The sequence below is a fragment of the Macrotis lagotis genome, chromosome 1, assembly GCF_037893015.1.
Source record: "Macrotis lagotis isolate mMagLag1 chromosome 1, bilby.v1.9.chrom.fasta, whole genome shotgun sequence".
Lineage (NCBI taxonomy): Eukaryota > Metazoa > Chordata > Mammalia > Peramelemorphia > Peramelidae > Macrotis > Macrotis lagotis.
In genome coordinates, this window is record NC_133658.1 from 575,902,950 (window position 1) to 575,919,904 (window position 16,955).

General features: G+C 36.8%; 1 protein-coding gene across 3 annotated transcripts in view; it reads left to right on the forward strand.

Moving 5' to 3' along the window:
• The first annotated feature begins 383 nt into the window (after positions 1-383).
• Positions 384-16,955, forward strand: part of CD86 (CD86 molecule) — an 89,554-nt gene continuing 72,982 nt past the window's right edge. For 2 of the 3 annotated variants that reach the window (XM_074214644.1, XM_074214642.1), the window contains exon 1: positions 384-506. The gene's annotated coding sequence lies outside the window, so the exon portion shown is untranslated. Of the gene's footprint in view, positions 507-14,629; positions 15,274-16,955 lie in introns of those variants that run through there. The other variant, XM_074214643.1, reaches the window with a different exon arrangement.

Here is a 16,955-nt window from a genome sequence, read left to right on the forward strand (position 1 = left end):
ATGAAGTTCAATTGCAAAGTAATTTTGGTGTGTGGCTTGTTTAACCCCTTGGTTTAGATTTTCATATTATGGTCTCCGTGTTTTGAAACTAAGGTGGGGATTCCCTCATACCCCCAGAAATATGGACAGAAAGATTTCTGGTAAAGGACTCGGGGACAATTTGTGCCTCCAATAATTCACCTTGAACTCTATGCCTGATCCTTTGGTTATCCTCAACAAAACCCCCACACTTGATTACAAAAATCAAAAAGATTGAAAAGTTAGGTCTTGAGGTTGGTTGCTTCTAGTTTTGTTTGTGTCATCAAGAATTTTCTAAGCAAGGAGGAGTTATGTTTCTTTAAAAGGGTGGGGAAATTCATATGTGAAAAAGAGGAACAATTCAGTGTTACTTTAGAGAGAGACATTTCAGTGTAGCATCTCTGCCCAAATACAGATGAAGAAGTTGGTGGCACAAGCACCAGGAGAAGAAGCTCCTCTCATTTGGATCAAGTACGAGAACCAGTTGGGTAAGTTTAGTTGGGGTTTTTTTTCATTTAAAGGCATGTGTAAATGATCTAACTTGAAATGAGTTTGACTTTCTCATAGATACAGATCTGGGTAAGACCTTCATGGTCATCTTATTTTCATTTTCAGATAAGGAAACTGAAATCTAGAGAGTTGAAGTAGCTTCCCCATGGACATGCAGGTAGAACACAGCAGGACTGGGTTTGGAACTCAGGGGTTCTGACAGCAAGTCTTGGATTTTTTTCTCCTGCAAAAATTATGTGTGCCATTGACTTTAAATTGCTACCTAAGAACTTTATTAATCATTTTGGACCTCAGTTTCTTCATCTCTCAAATGAAGAGGTTGGACTACAGGAACCTTAAATTCCATTCCAGCTTTAAAGTCCTATGATCAAATAAGATAAATGTTTTATAATCCTTGAAGAGCTATGTAAATATAATAATTCTTAATAAATATAAATAATTAGTATAATATACCATAATGACTAATTGTCAATAATCAGTACAACATACCATAATGTAATCACTAATATTTAATATATTATAATAATTATTATTATTGCTATAATGGTCAGAATGATGTGTTTAAAGCTAAGTCTGGCTGAAAGTGAATGTCATGGAGTAGTTTGCTGTAAGGAGCACTGGAGGGGGAGATAGAAGAAGGATGACTTGATTCAGTTTCTACCTTTCTTCCCTAGGATGTTATGTAAACTCTTTGAGAGTTGGGGTTGCCTCACTTCTAGTTCCCCGCCCCTAGCATAGTATCTGGAATACAGTAGATGCTTAATAAATGTTTATTTATTGATCGATACTTCGTTCTTTTTTTTTTTTTAGGTTTTTGGCAAGGCAAATGGGATTAAGTGGCTTGCCCAAGTAATTATTATAGGTAATTATTAAGTGTCTGAGACTGGATTTGAACCCAGGCCAATGCTTTATCCACTGTGCCACCTAGCCGCCCCTGAAATATAGAGTTTCAAAGACCACTTGACAAACTGAAAGGAAAGATCCAATTTGAAGGACACAAAAACCTGCTCAAAGCAGCTAAATTTAGGTTTGGGAAGGTTTTTGTTTTGTTATTTATGCATCATTCAGTTAGCTTTTAAGGTTAAGAAAAATTATTGTGAAACATGAGTGTTTTGAGTCAGAGAATCTGAGTTCAAATCACAGAGGCACAGGGCAAGAGAATAGAATGATGGATTTAAAGTAAGAAGTCATGGGTACAATTCTGTCTCTGCTACTTAATTACTGTGTGATACTAGGCATGTCTTTCTCCTTTTTAGTACTCAGTTTCTTCTTTTGTAAAATGAGAGGGCCATACTAGATGATCTAGTCCCTTCCAACTCTAAATCTAGGATCATATGTTAATGGGCTGAAAATTGACTGAGGGAAAGGATGGGAAAGAGAGAGATTTCCAGATATCTACATTTAGGCAGAGATCAAACCACACCCACTAGACTTAGTAGTGAAGGCATTTATCCTTTAAGTTCCAATTATATTCTTCTGTTCACTTGTGGTTTGAACATCTGAATTAGCCACCTGACTACTCTTTCAAATACATTGAGAAACCAATTGTTTCTTTGATTTTTAATTTTCAGGGTTAAAAAAATTTAATCCAGAGTCACATTAAAGCTTTTCCACCTGTCAAAGTGATAAGTTAGACCATGTCACCCCTCCTCTTCTTCCTCTATACTGCTTTGCTCAGTGATCTAATCAGCTCCCATAGATTTATGCTGTATATTTGAAATGTTCCAATCCTGTCCCAGTATCTCTGCTGACCTGTAATCTCCCATCTCTAACTGCCTTTCAGACATCTTGAAGTGAATGTCTGGTAGACATCTTAAACTTAATATGTCCAAAACAAAACTACTTATCTCCCCCTTTAACTCCTTCCCCATTTGTACCTTCCCTATTATTAGGAGGGCTCCACCATCCACCCAGTCCTTCAGATTCCCAATCTAGGGGGTCATCCCTGTAGTCTTCACTATTTCTCACCCCCCCATATCTGAGGCCCATAGATATCACCTTTGCAACATCTTTTGAATACATTCCTTTCTCTCCTTGATACTGTCACCTGTGGGGCAGACTCTCATCACCTCACATGTGGTTTATTGCTATAGCCTGCTGGTGAGAGTGGCTACCTCAGGTCTCTTCCCATTCCAATCCATCCTTCATTCAGGCATTAAAGTGAATTTCCTTAAGCATGGGTCAGATCATGTCACATCCCTACTCAATAGACTCCAGTAGCTTACTATTGTCCTCAAGATCAAATACAAAATGTTCTGTTGGGCTGTCAAAGTCCTTCACCACCTACCCCCCTCCTACCTTTCCAGTGTTCATACATCTTACTCCCCACTATGTATTCTTCTCTTCAATCTAATGACACTGAAATCCTGGCTATTCCATGAACAAGACATTCTTTCTTTCTACTCTGTTTTTTTTCCTGGTTGTTTCCCATGCCTTAAATATTTTCCTTCCTCACCTTTTCCTCTGGCTTCTTTAGTTTCAACTAAAATTTCCAAACCTTTCTCAACTGCCTCTCACTCCCCTTAATGTTAGCTCCTTCCTTCTGAGATTATCTCATATTTATATATAAACACACATATATGTCTATCATATATATTATATTATACATCATGTATAAATTATATATATATATATATATATCTGTATATATGCATATAAACACATATGTATCAATATAAAATGTGCATGTTGTCTCCCTCATTAGACTGCCAGCTCCTGGAGAACAAAGAGTGTCTTCTGCCTTTCTTTATTTTCCTAGCACTTCCCTCAGGGCTGGCCCATAGTAATCACTTAATAAATGTATATTGACCATCTGTGAAAGAATAATTTGGGATTTAGAACCTTGAGGTTTCTGGTCATTGGCCTCCTAAATTGGCTAGATATCCCTCTCCCTCCCGTTCCTTGACTTCTCTCTGAAACGTAAGAATTAGCTCATTCAAAAAATATTTGAAAGGAAACCAGTTCATATTGAAATACAGTTAACAATTTTTTTAAAAATAAAAGCAAATAAATTAATAGATCCCAGGTTAACAACTCCTGATATTAGGGGGTTTTCTAATGACAGAATCTCTAGTAATGATGAGATTATAAAGAGAGAAAAGATTTCTGGTGAAATTTTGTTTCCTTATTATTTATATTAATAAGTAGAAAAACCAAAGTAGAATTGGAATTGGGAAGTGTTCAGACATCTTCTTGGAAGGCATTAAAGATCAGAGTGCATGTTAGGGGAAAAAAAAATTCCAAGAGGTGCTACAAAGGTAAATTATACAAATATTGTTCAGAAAATCCCCAGAACAGGGGCGGCTAGGTGGTGTAGTGGATAAAGCATCGGCCTGGAGCCAGGAGTACCTGGGTTCAAATCTGGTTTCAGACGCTTAATAATTACCTAGCTGTGTGGTCTTGGGCAAGCCACTTAACCCCGTTTGCCTTGCAAAAATCTTAAAAAAAAAAAAAAAAAAAAAGAAAATCCCCAGAACAGAATGCTACACTGAAAATAGTTTATAGCCTTTTTATCAGCTTCAACTAATGAATTAAACAAGTATTTATTATGTGACCACTATCTATAACCCATGGAACTTGGTACTGTGAGAATATAGGAAGAACAAGAGTAAAAAAAATGCATCTGCTTGAGATTTAGAGATCTGACTTTTTCCCCAGTTCTATCAATTTGCTGTGTGACCTAAGGCAAGTCACAACCTTTTCTGGACTTCACATTTCTCATTTGTGAAATGGGAAGGTAGTACTAGGATATCTCTTTGGTCTCTTCCACTTCTAACACACTCTAAGTCTGTAACTTATTTGGAGAGACAACAAGCAACAAGCTTTCTTCTATAAAATAGAATATAATTAAGTGTTCAAGTGTGTGGAAGAGACGTGTGTGTGTGTGTGTGTGTGTGTGTGTGTGTGTGTGTGTGTGTGTGTGTGTGTGTGTTTGGAGATAAGAGAAAAAAGAAAGAAATCAATTAAGGGTTTTTGGGGGGTAGGTGAATGAAGACCAAAAGAGAACTGGGCCAGTGTTAGGATGTTTTAAAAAACCTCTGATCCCATGGAATTAATCAGTAAGTATTTCTTAAACACTTACTGTTTTCCAGACTCTGGGTATACAAAGACAAAAAAAAAATACTTCCTGCCATTGAGGGGAAAGAATATGTAGAAAATATATACAGAGTAAATATAAAGTTATTGGTAGCAGGGATAAACCTTTGGATAAGACAAATTTAAAGGAAGTCAAGAATTCTCAGCTTGGGGCAACCTGTTCAAAGGTACAGAGATACCACATGAAATGCAGTGCAGGAGAAAGTGCAAGTCAGTCAATTTATCTGAAACATAAAGAAGGGGAGATTGTGGATGACTTTAAATGCCTGCCTCACAAGTTTGTATTTTATGCTAGAGATAATCAGAAACCCCTATAAGTTTTTGACTCAGGAAATGATATGGCATTGTCCTGTATCTTAGGAAAATTCCTTTGGCAGTGGAAAATAAATTAAAGTGATGAGAAAAGATGCAGGAGGACCAATTAGGTGGCAATGAGGGTGTGAGTTAGAATGATGGCTCTGTGAATGGAGATAAGGGGGATATAAGAAACAGATGGTGGGGGAGGGGGAGTAGAACCAACCTAGCAATGGATGAGACATGAGGATGAAGGATTGAATGAGTCAGGGATGACTATGAGGTTATTGACTTGAGTGACTAGAAGAATGGAAGTGACCTTGACCAAACAGGCAGAAGAGTTTTGGTAAAGGTGATGAATTGCTGTTTAGGACATGCAGAATTAGAGATGCCTAGAAAACATCCATGGGAAAATATCCACAATGCAGTTGGTTTTGAGGGGCTGTCTATCAGGAGAGAGATAACATGTATCTATATCTGTGTCTGTCTCTGCAGATGACTGTATACATATATATATATATATATGTATATATATATACATATATATATATATATATATGGGAGTCACCTAAATATAAATGACAATCGAACCCATGAGAGTTGATGAGATTATTTAAGAGAGGGTATAGAAAGAAAAGAGAACAGAAGTGGTAAAAAAAAAAGCCAAGCAGTTGGGGAGGTGAGGGAGGAATGCTAAACTCAGGGTGAATTTGTGAGGGTTCATATTTTTGTTTTTTGAACTTTCTTTTATATTTTATATATCCTAAACCAAGGAGAGAGCTGAAGTTGTTTTTATCTTTGTTGTATAATTTCTGTTTTAGGAAGGTTTGAGGGGTTGTGGGATAGAATAATCAGAGACAATGTTTATTTGTTGTTCACTTAAAGTCTTGACTATATGACTTTAAGAATGTTCTTCCACCTTATTTCTGCCTCTTAATTAAGCCTTCCTTTAAGATTCTGTCACATTCCGACTTCTGGGGGAGATCTTTCCTCCCCCCTAGTGGCTAGTGCCTTTTCCTTATCTATCTGGAAAATGGGTAAAAAGAAAAGGATGATGATGACCCATGATGGTGATAGCTTTTATGTAGAACTTTAAGGTTTGCAAATGTTTTCACGTTAAAAAAATAGAGTTGAAGAAACAGGTTTGAACTCTAGCATTATAAAATGGTATAGTTAGCTTGTTAATGTTTTATTATCTATTTGACCTTTTTTTGTCTTTGGCCTCCTTTCAGAGCCAAGAAGGGAATGGTTGGGTCAAAGGGGATGAAAATTTTAATCTTCTCTCCCTCCCCCAAATAATTTAAAATTAATATGATATAATGAATAGAGATTTTACTTCCATTTCAGGAAGATCTGAACTCAAAGTCTCCTTCTGACTGACTAACTAGGCAAGTTGCTTAAATTCTCAGTGTGCCCAGAAAAAATTCTAAAACCATTAAGTTGAACAACAATTGATAATCTGCCTTGATAGGGGAAACTTCCTAAAGGGACAAATTGTGAAGGGTTTTAAAGTAACTTTTTTATACATACTTTCTATATCCTTCACAATCTTTCTCTTGACTACCCTTCCAATCTTCTTGTAATTTATACTCCTCCAGGAATGTGACAATGGTAATTTTGTTGTTGTTTACACAGAACGATCCATCTCCTGACTCTTTCATCTTTTCTTGGCTATGTTAAAGATCTGGAAAGCTCTCCTTCCTCACCTCCTTTTTTGACTTCCTTTGATATTCAACTCAAATCCTTCCTTCTTAAGGGATCTCTAGTTGCTAATGTCATCCTACTTATACTTTGTATATCTGCTATGTGCAATAGTTTTATACGTTATAGCATTCATTCTCAAAGTCATATAGTCAAGACTTTTAGGTCATGTGAGCAACAAAGAACAGACATTGTCTCTGATTATATTCTATCCCACAAAACCTCAAACCTCTTCAAAACAGAATGTAAGTGCCTTGAGCTTAGGAACTGTTTTTAGTTTTCTTTGGATACCCTTCATTTAGCACAGGGTCTGCCATATGGTAAGTACTTAAATATTTATTGCCTTGTTGAATGGGAGTGAAGATTTAGGAAATTAATTTCAGATTAAGAAAGGCTTCATGTAATGTAGGAAGTAGTACTTGAGTTGAGGAGGAAACATGGGATTTCAATAATGAGAGAAAATGGGAATGAATTCTAAGCAGAGGAAACAGACAGTAGAAGAGCAGACACCAACCAATGTATGTGGAATGGAAAGAAGGCCAGTTTGCCTTTGGGAAGGTGAGTAATAGATTGGAAAGGAGCTTTGGGGACATGCTGTGCCAGGCTTATAAATATACTAAGTGGAGAAATTTATAATTGAACTCTTTGGGCAATGAGTGAATAAAGGAGTTTTTTGAGTAGATCTATAATCTGTGCTTTAGGAAAAATCACTTTAGCAGCTGTGTGGAGTATAGATTCATAAGGCAAAAAACTTGAGGTAGGAATAGGAAACCATGGCAATAAACCAGCTAAGAGATGACCAGGAGCTTAACTGGGGGGGTGATTTTGTAAATAGAGAGAAAATTGGATTTGAGAGATTTTGTGGAGGAAGAAATAAGTATTGGCTACTGATTAGCTATGTGGAGGGAGAGAGGAGGAGTGAGAAGTATAGAATGACACTGAGGCAGGGAGACCTCGGAAACTAGAAGGATGTTGGAGTTCTGGACAGAAAGGAAAGAAAAAGGGAAGTTTTCAAAGGAGGTGGGTTTGGGGGAAAAGATAATGCAAATATCTTGGCTTCAGAATTTTTGTTCCCAGTCAATGGGAAAAAGCTAGACCGCTAACATCTGAAACCATATTTAAACAAATAAAAAAGTTATTGAAGTGAAAATTTTAAGGGCTTGTGAGTATGCCACCCCCTCCTAGCCCAATAATAGGAAAACCTACTAAGCTTCTAAGAATGTTCCTTTAGAAACATGGAAGTGAGAGTTTCTTTTTCTTCAACCTGTCACTTAGGAAATTGTGGGACTTTTCCTTTAAATCACCTGGTGTGTTGATCATGGAAATCTGATTCTATATAGCTATGACTAAAAATTTTAAGCCAGAAATCATAAATACAAAATTATCATTTCTTATGTCTGTATAGAGATAGGACATCATGAGTAAGTGAAAGGTTTTGACCAAATTCAATCCTATTATTTCCTGCCAAACAAAAATAATTGGTAGAATAAAATTCCAAGCTATATGGAACTTCTGAGGCCATTCTGCCCATCCCTCTGCTTTGTTACAGTTGAGGAAACTAAGGTGAAGGGAAATAAGGTGACTTGCCTAATCTAGAGTAGTATCAGAGGTGAAATTTGAACTCAGGAACTCATAGGACTGGCTGGCTCTTTCCACTGTTAGCATATTATACTCTGGACTTAGTCACTTTATCAGAAACCAGTTTCTTGCATTATACTCTAGCACCATAATTGCAGAACCCATCGTAAATAGCTTAAGGAGGTTGTTATCAGAGGTAATGCAATTATTATAAGAACTGGGGAAATCATTGGTTGAATATGTGTAGCTCCAGAGTACTGGAGACCACTAGGCGGCGCCACAGTGCACCAAGTGCCTGCCTGCAATCAGAAAGACCCAAGTTCAATTTGATCTGAGACACTAGCTAGCTTTGTGGGACTCTGGACAAATCACTTAACCCTTTTTGCCTCAGTTTCCTCATCTATAAAATAAACTGGAGAAGGAAAGAGCAAACCACTCCTGTCTCCTTGCCAAGAAAACGCCTGTTGGCAACAACTGAAAACAATGAATATCACAATGAAACTAATTATATTGAAATACAGTGTTTTAAAAAACAAGTTTGCAAATGTATCCTCCTCATTTTGTAAATCAGGACATTGAGGGTTAGAGTGGGTCAGTGAGTTACTCAAAGTCACAAAGTAAGCTAGGTGGTCTCTGAGGTTCCTTTCAGCTCTACGACTAGAATCCAAGTGAATTGCTTAGATTCATGCAGGGACTAATTGGGATTTGGGATTTGATCTCTGAATCTAGAACCCCAAGTTCACTGCTTTTTCAATTTCAGCCTGTTTCCTTCTTGAACTTTTTCTTTTCTGTAAATCTTTTCTTATCTATAAAATACACTGAAAAAAAATTTGTTGCTTATAAAATAGCAGGGCTGAAATGTGACCTCAGAGACCCTCCACCCCATAGGCCGCCCCCCCCACCTAAAGAGATCTCTTTTATGACAGGAGATGAGTGACATTAAAAAATGGAGGTCTAGATCTGACTTGATTTCAACTGAGGTAGTTGATAAAGTCCCTTACTTTATCAAATGTGTATGTAATCATACTGTACAGGTATCTGATGAATTGCCACAGAGAAAAGGGGCAGAACTAAGAGCCCTTGGGGTTAATTTTGACATTTTCTCTGACTATCTCTCCCCCCATTGCTTTTGATTCCTACTGAAAATCTCATTTGCTACAGGGAGCTTTTCTCAATCCCCCCTTTTTTTTAGGGTTTTTTTTTTTTGCAAGGCAAATGGAGTTAAGTGGCTTGCCCAAGGCCACACAGCTAAGTAATTATTAAGTGTCTGAGACTGGATTTGAACCCAGGTACTCCTGACTCCAGGGCCAGTGCTTTATCCACTACGCCACCTAGCTGCCCCCTCAACCCCTTTTAATTCTGGTGCCCTCCCTTCTAAAAATTACTTCCTGTTTATTTTATATAGAAGCTTGTTTGTACATCATTGTTTCTTTGTTGTTCCCCCTCAATAGATTGTCAGTTTTGTTGAAGGCTGGATCTGTCTTTTGCCCCTTTCTGTCACCTCCCCCCGCCCCCCTACCCCGGGGGTTTTGTATAGGGTCTGGCTTAGTAAATACTTTCCATAGTAAAGAAATGTTTTCTCTAATAAACATATACTAGCTGACTGAGAGTAATAAAAAGGCAGAATTGTGTTTTATGTATGGAAGAACTTCTTAAAAATTAGGATGTGAATACACAAGTGAATCACAGAGTTAAACGAGGCCTCAGAAGTCATCAGATCCAAACCCTTTATTTTATAGATGAAGAAACTGAGTCCCAGAGAGTTTGTGACTTGCCCAGAATCACATAGCTAGTAGGTTTATAAAGCAGGATTTAATTCTGGTCATCATCACTCCAAGTCTAACACTTAATCCACTATTTCTCTTAGCAACCAAGTAGAGGTTTCTCTTTGCTAGAAATCTTCCATCAAAGGTCAGATGACCCCTTGGCTTTAGCAATGAAGGAATTTCAGTTCTGCTATAGGTTGGACTAGATAGATGACATGAAATCCCTTCTAGCTTTGAGATTGTTTAGTGCTAAGATAGCAGAATCAAGATACACATTAGTTTAACAAACTGAAACAATGGATCCAACATGGAACAATTATTTATTGAGCACCTACTGTGTACTTTGGTATGGGAAGAGGAGGGAGAAACAAAAGTGATACTTGATTTTAAAGATCTTAGAGGATATATATAGTGGAGAGATAAAGGCAGCTAAATGGCATAGTGGATAGAGTACTGGATCTGAAGTCAGGGAGATTTGAGTTCAGATCATGCCTCAGTCACTTCCTGGCTATTTGACCCTGGACAAATTATTTAATTTCTGTCTACCTCAGTTTCCTTGACTATAAAATGAAGATAATAACAATAGCATCTATTTTCCAGGTGGGTATTGTGAGGATTGAATAAGATAATATTTCTAAATTAACTTTTCAAACCTTAAAGTACCATATCGATGTAGTTATTATTATAATAATTATTATTATCCATAGCAAAAATACAGGTCACAATAAGATAAATACCATAAAGAAGGTGCAGATGAATGCTTTGAGTTTTCAAATGAGGTGCCTTTTTGGCAAGGGAATCAGGTAGGGCTCCTTGAACTTAGTGGTAATGGATCTAGGCTTTCAAGATGGTCTTTGAGATTCTTCAATGCTGAGATACCAGAATCAAGATGCAAAATTAGTTTGACAAGCTGGAATATTGGGTCCAAACTGATGTTCCACAATAAATAGCTATTTATTAAGTGCTCAGTATGAGCTTGGGTCTAGGAAAAGGTGGGGCATTTTGTTTGTATTGCTAGAAGGAGAGAAGAGAGATCACTTAGGATATTGCAATGCTCTAGATGAGAATTAATAAGAGACTAAACCAGGGAGGTGACAGAAGGAATGGGGCTGAAGAGACCAATTTAAAGGATACTACTAAGACATAATTAGCAATACTTGGGTCAATTATTGGATGTGGGAGATGAAGGAGAAAGGTAGGATCAAAAATTACTTTGAGATTTTTGAACTTTGGTTTCCAGTGATGGTATTGCTATTTAACAATTAGTTTGGTCAAAAAGGAGATGGTTTGAGAAGAAAATATTTAGTTTTGTATATCCTGGGTTTGAGGTATTGAGTCTTTTGGTTAAGATGTCCAGCAGATAATTGAAAAATATAATAGTTGAACTCCAGAAAAAGATTGGGGTGACCAGTTAAAACACAGATAATAATTGAAGACCTGGGAATGAATAACCAAGGAAAAGAGTGTAATATGGATTAGTGCTAGACTTAAAGTCAGGTGAGATTGAAGTTAAATTCTTGGTTAAAACACATACTCTTTGAGTCTCTGTTTCTTCAGTTGTAACATGGGGATAAAAATACATGCATACTCTTAATAGAATTATTGATTCCTCATACTCAACATATCTGAAACACAGCTTAACCATCTTCTCTGCCCAGGCCTGCCCCTCCTTTCCTACTTCCTTATTTCTGCTAATTGTGTTACCTAGCTCAAAATCCAACTCTCCTCTTTCCTTGACTTTTCCTTCTCCCTACTTAACTTCCAATCAGTTGCCAAGTTGTACTAATTCTACTTTTGTATTCATTCATTCTCTTCTCTCTGTGACTTTAGTGAGTAAGTCATTATACTATTCTCGGGTTACTGTAATAATTCCATATTTGGTTACAAGTCTCACTCATTTCTCTACACAAAGTCACCAAATTAATTTTCCTATTGCAAGTCTGAATTTGCCACTCCCTAGTCAACAACCCTTTAGTCTCTTTCTTTTACCTACAGGATCAAAAACAAATTGGTTAATCTTTTCAATTCAGTTTCTAGCTGTGTAATCCTAGACAATTCACTTAATCTCTATTTGTTTTAGTTACCTCATCTGTAAAAAAAAAAAGTAATAATATAAATATCTCAGGATTGTTATGAGGATCAAATGACATAATATTTGTAAAAACCTAACAGAATGTCTAGCACATGGTGGATGCTATCTGAATGTTAACTATTATTATTATTATTGTTGTTATTAGTTCTTTCCTTTCTATATTTTTCATTCTTCTCACTCAAACTGGAGATTAGTTATTATTTGGTCATGTCATGTAGTTTGTTGTCACCATACATTCAGCAGGTCATATCTCATTTCTGGAACACCCTCCCTCCTCATCTTTATCTATCAAATTCCTTCTTTTCCTTTTGTCCCAGCTCATATCCTCCCTAGCCTTGATTACCCCGATGTAATTTATCACTCCTTCAAGTTTTTCATAGCAATAATCTGGACTTTATTTTTTTTTTTTGGTCTCAATATATTTCACCTTGTCTCTTAATTTGAGATGGCAAGCTCCCTAAGGGCAAGAGCAGAATATTAGACAGTAAACTCCCTAAGGACAGGGACAGATTAGTGTTTATATGAGAATTTATTCACCCTACTGGACAAGAGAGGATCTAATCTTGAATGCTGTGAAAGAAATGAATAGATAAACTTGTTCTCCCTGGTCCAAAATCCTAAGAGCTTCTAGATCCTGGGGATGAGGATAAATAAAGATTTAACTGTAGCCTTTCAAATATAGCCACATGACAATAAAAGTCCTTTAAACTGTTCTCTAGTGTTTTGTTTTGTTTTTAGGTTTTTGTAAGGCAATGGGGTTAAGTGGCTTGCTCAAGGCCACACAGGTAGGTAATTATTATTAAGTGTCTGAGTTCACATTTGAACTCAGGTCTTCCAGATTCCAGTATGGTGCACTATCCACTGTGCCATCTAACTGCCCCTAAACTGTTATTTAAAAAAGAGCTTTGGTAAAATGGGCAGAATAACTACAGGAATTCTTTCATTGGAATGTTTGGGAATTTTCCCTTGTCTGATCCGATTCATATGACCAAAATCATTTGAATAAGAAAGACAGAAAACCACATCTCCTAGAAACTGAGGCAGCTGGAAACCACAGGGGAGCTGGAAACAACTGTGCTACTTTTTCACATGACCTTTTGGGAATGATCCTGCCACTTAAATGAATCTAGTGACTGACATTGATAAACTGACTGTTTCTGAAACACTTTCACATTTTTTTAGTGGGCACATGGATCAATTGGGTCAAAAGTTTCATCAAGAATCCAACATTCTTCTTTAGTTTCTAGCCCAGTTTGGCATAATGGAAAAATGCATTGAGCTTGAAATCAAAATATCTCATATAAAAAAATCATCTATTTGCTCCAGGTGATCATGAGGAGGGCCTGGCATGTAGTGGACCCTTAAGAAATGCTTAATGATTGATTGATGAGTTTCCAAAACATTTCCTTCCTTCTAGACACCCCATTTCTATTAATAACAAAATTGATTCTGCCAGGAATCTGTAAACTTGGTTTTAATACATGATACCATTGTTGAGATAATACTATACTCATTCAAGTCACACTTTCTTCTTTCTCCTTTTCATGGAATTTCCACATCTCCATTTCCCCTTTTTCAGGTTACCAGATTTTTCTCATGTCTTTTGGTTCTCCTGAGAGGAGCTTGGAATTCTTTTTTTTTAAGTTAATTTTTTTTTTTGGCAAGGCAAATGGGGTTAAGTGGCTTGCCCAAGGCCACATAGCTAGGTAATTATTATCTGAGGCTGGATTTGAATTTAGGCCGGACTCCAAGGCCGCTGCTCTATCCACTGGGCCACCTAGCCCCCCCCCCCAATTCTTTTCAATCAACAAAAATCCACCTACTCTCCCTACTCTTTGCCCCCCCCCCCCATTGAGGTAGTGAGTAAAAACAAAACCCATGTTACAACATGAAAAGTTAAACAAAACAGATTCCTCTGTTGACCAGGTATGTCTGTCTGTCTGTCAGTCTGTCTGTCTGTCTGTCTGTCTATCTATCTATCTATCTATCTATCTATCTATCTCTATATCCATCCACACACATAACATCTATATATCTATACAAATTTGGTGCTGTTGTGAGTGCTTGGTTGTTATCCTTTCTTTTGTGGGTTCAGTTATCAGAAAGCTGACTAGCACCTGGAAACTGAATGAGGACTAAGTAATTAATTCATTATTCAACAAACGTTTATTATGTTCTTAATGTTTGTGAAGAGAGAAAGAGCCTAGCATAGTGGATAGAAAAGCTAAATTTATCCTTCTGCCAAATATAAGTTGCAAGACCTTGAGTTTCTGGGATAATTTTACAGAAGAGTTGCTGTACTGGATCAGTAAATATAGTTTCTTGGCAGGGAATTCCTCACACCAATTAACTCACAGTCTAGAAGCTGGCTGCACAAAAACAAATTTGAGTTAGTCCCTGCCTGAAAGAAGTTTATATTCAAATGAAGGTGGGGATGGGATGGGGAATGCTATACTTTTAAGTATAAGTATATATATATATATATATATATATGTATATATATATATACATATATATATATATGATGTGGAATATGAAATAAATATACAGATATACAGTGCTTGGGGAAACATTAACAAATGGGAGGTTCAGGAAAAGCAGCTTCTTGAAAGAAGGGGGACTTGAGATGAAACTTGAAGGGAGAAGGTATTCCAAGAGATAGAAAGGTGAGGAAGGAAAGCATTCCAGAAATAGGGGACAGACCCTGTGTAGGAAGGAGCTGGGCTACTTTGTATGAAGAACATCGAGTTGTAAAATTTGGCTGGAGCCTGGAGGATATAAGAGAAAATAATTGTAAAAAGCTTTAAATGCCAAGTGAGAAGGCTGTATTTTATGTAAAGGTAATGGGAGTGACCAAGGCTTCTTGAGTATGGGAGTGACAAATATCAACTGACTGATGCTTGTGGAATATTAGTTTTAGCAGAAGAATGTGTTAGAAAGAGGGCCAGCCTTAGAGGCAGAAGGCCTCAATCTGAACCCCTCTGTTGCAAATTACCTGGGTGACCCTGGGTAACTATCTTTACCCCCCCCCAAATTTCTCATCTGCCAAAAGCAGGAATTATTAATGAGGCATTAATGATTTGGGTTGGAAATACAATGCTCAGTAAAGACCAAATTTGATGGTCTTCATTATAATTTGTATTATTATTGGATACAGTCTTTTCATTCTTTTGTTTTTATGGATTCACACTTGACCTTGGTATGGAAGATAAATTGAAGGTAGGGGAAATTCCATTGTGGGTAAAATTATAAGTGTATATGGTTTGTAGGAGGTGAAAAATTTACTTTAGATCTTGCCACCTCTATAGAATAGAGTAAATAATATGTGAGACAGAGGAATTGTTGTTTCAGGTGTGTCTAACTCTCCTGGTACTTTGCTGTATTCACATTTTGTGTGCAACATAATATTATGCTGAAACTTGTTATAATATTTACCAGAAAAAAATATCATTTTCTATATATACTAACCTTGAAAACTTTGCTTCATTTTTTAAATGTGAGATTTTTATACCCAGGAATCAAATTTATTTCTAGACTAGCACATCAATAAAATTATAATGGAAGCTAGTGTAGCAGTAGAACTAATCTAGCAAAAAACTTACTTTAAAGCAAGCTTTATTGACCATATATATACATATATATATATATATTTTTTTTTTAGGTTTTTGCAAGGCAAATGGAGTTAAGTGGCTTGCCCAAGGCCACACAGCTAGGTAATTATTAAGTGTCTGAGACCAGATTTGAACCCAGGTACTCCTGACTCCAAGGCCAGTGCTTTATCCACTGCGCCACCTAGCTACCCCCCTTATATATTTTGTTAAATGAGAGTTAAGTGAGAGTTAGCTATAGTGAGCTTAAATTACTATAAAATAACCACCATATAGATATGAAAGAAATGGAGGGTAAGCCAAGAAAGAAACCCAGTGGAAACAAATTGTGAAAAGATGAAATTATTAAGGTAATAAATAGCAAAAATTGTAAAACATCTGCCAAAGTTTCTATAAAAAAGATTTTCTCTTTCAGTGACCTAAGCAATTTAATTTCACTTAAAGAAGTTCAATTCAACTCAAAAATATTTGTTGAATATGTATGTATAAAGCTCCATGTTAGATGCTAAAGCTATAAAGACAAAAATGTAATACTGTCCTGCCCTCAAAGATCTAGCATTCTCTGAGAGATACAACATGTAGGCAGATAAGTACATGCAAGAGAATTTGAGGAAGAAAGCATGGTAACAACTAAAAAGGATAAGAAAAGGCTTCTGATAGAAAATAGCAACTGAGCTGAGCTTGGAAGGAATTTAAAGATTTTAAGTTGAAGAGAGAAGGCCAAACCTTTCAGGGATAGAAAGAGCCCATCCAAAGTCACAGGAGAAGGAATGCTGAGTTGAAGAATTTGAAGACACTCGACCAGTTTGTCTGGAATGTTTTGTTAATGGATAATGCCAAATAAGACTGGAGTCAGGTTGAGAAAAGTTTTACATAATTTACTGAAGAATTTTGTTGTTCATTCATTTCATTCGTGTTTTACTTTTTGTGCCCTATATGAGATTTTCTTGGCAAAGATATAGGAGGGAGTTTGCTATTTCCCTCTCCAGGTCATTTGATACAGGAGGAAATCAAAGCAAACAGGGTGAAGTGACTTGCCCAAGGTCACACAACTAGTACATGTCTGAGGTCAAATTTGAACTCAGGAAGATGAGTCTTCCTAACTCCAGGCCCTGTGTGTGTGTGTGTGTGTGTGTGTGTGTGTGTGTGTGTGTGTGTGTGTGTGGTGATGTTTTTTTTCCCTAGTGTTAATGGAGAACCACTGAAGCTTATTGTGCAGGGGAGTGACATGGTCAGAAAGTACTTTAGAAAAATTATTTTGATGACTGTATGGTGGTTAGACTGGATAGGGTA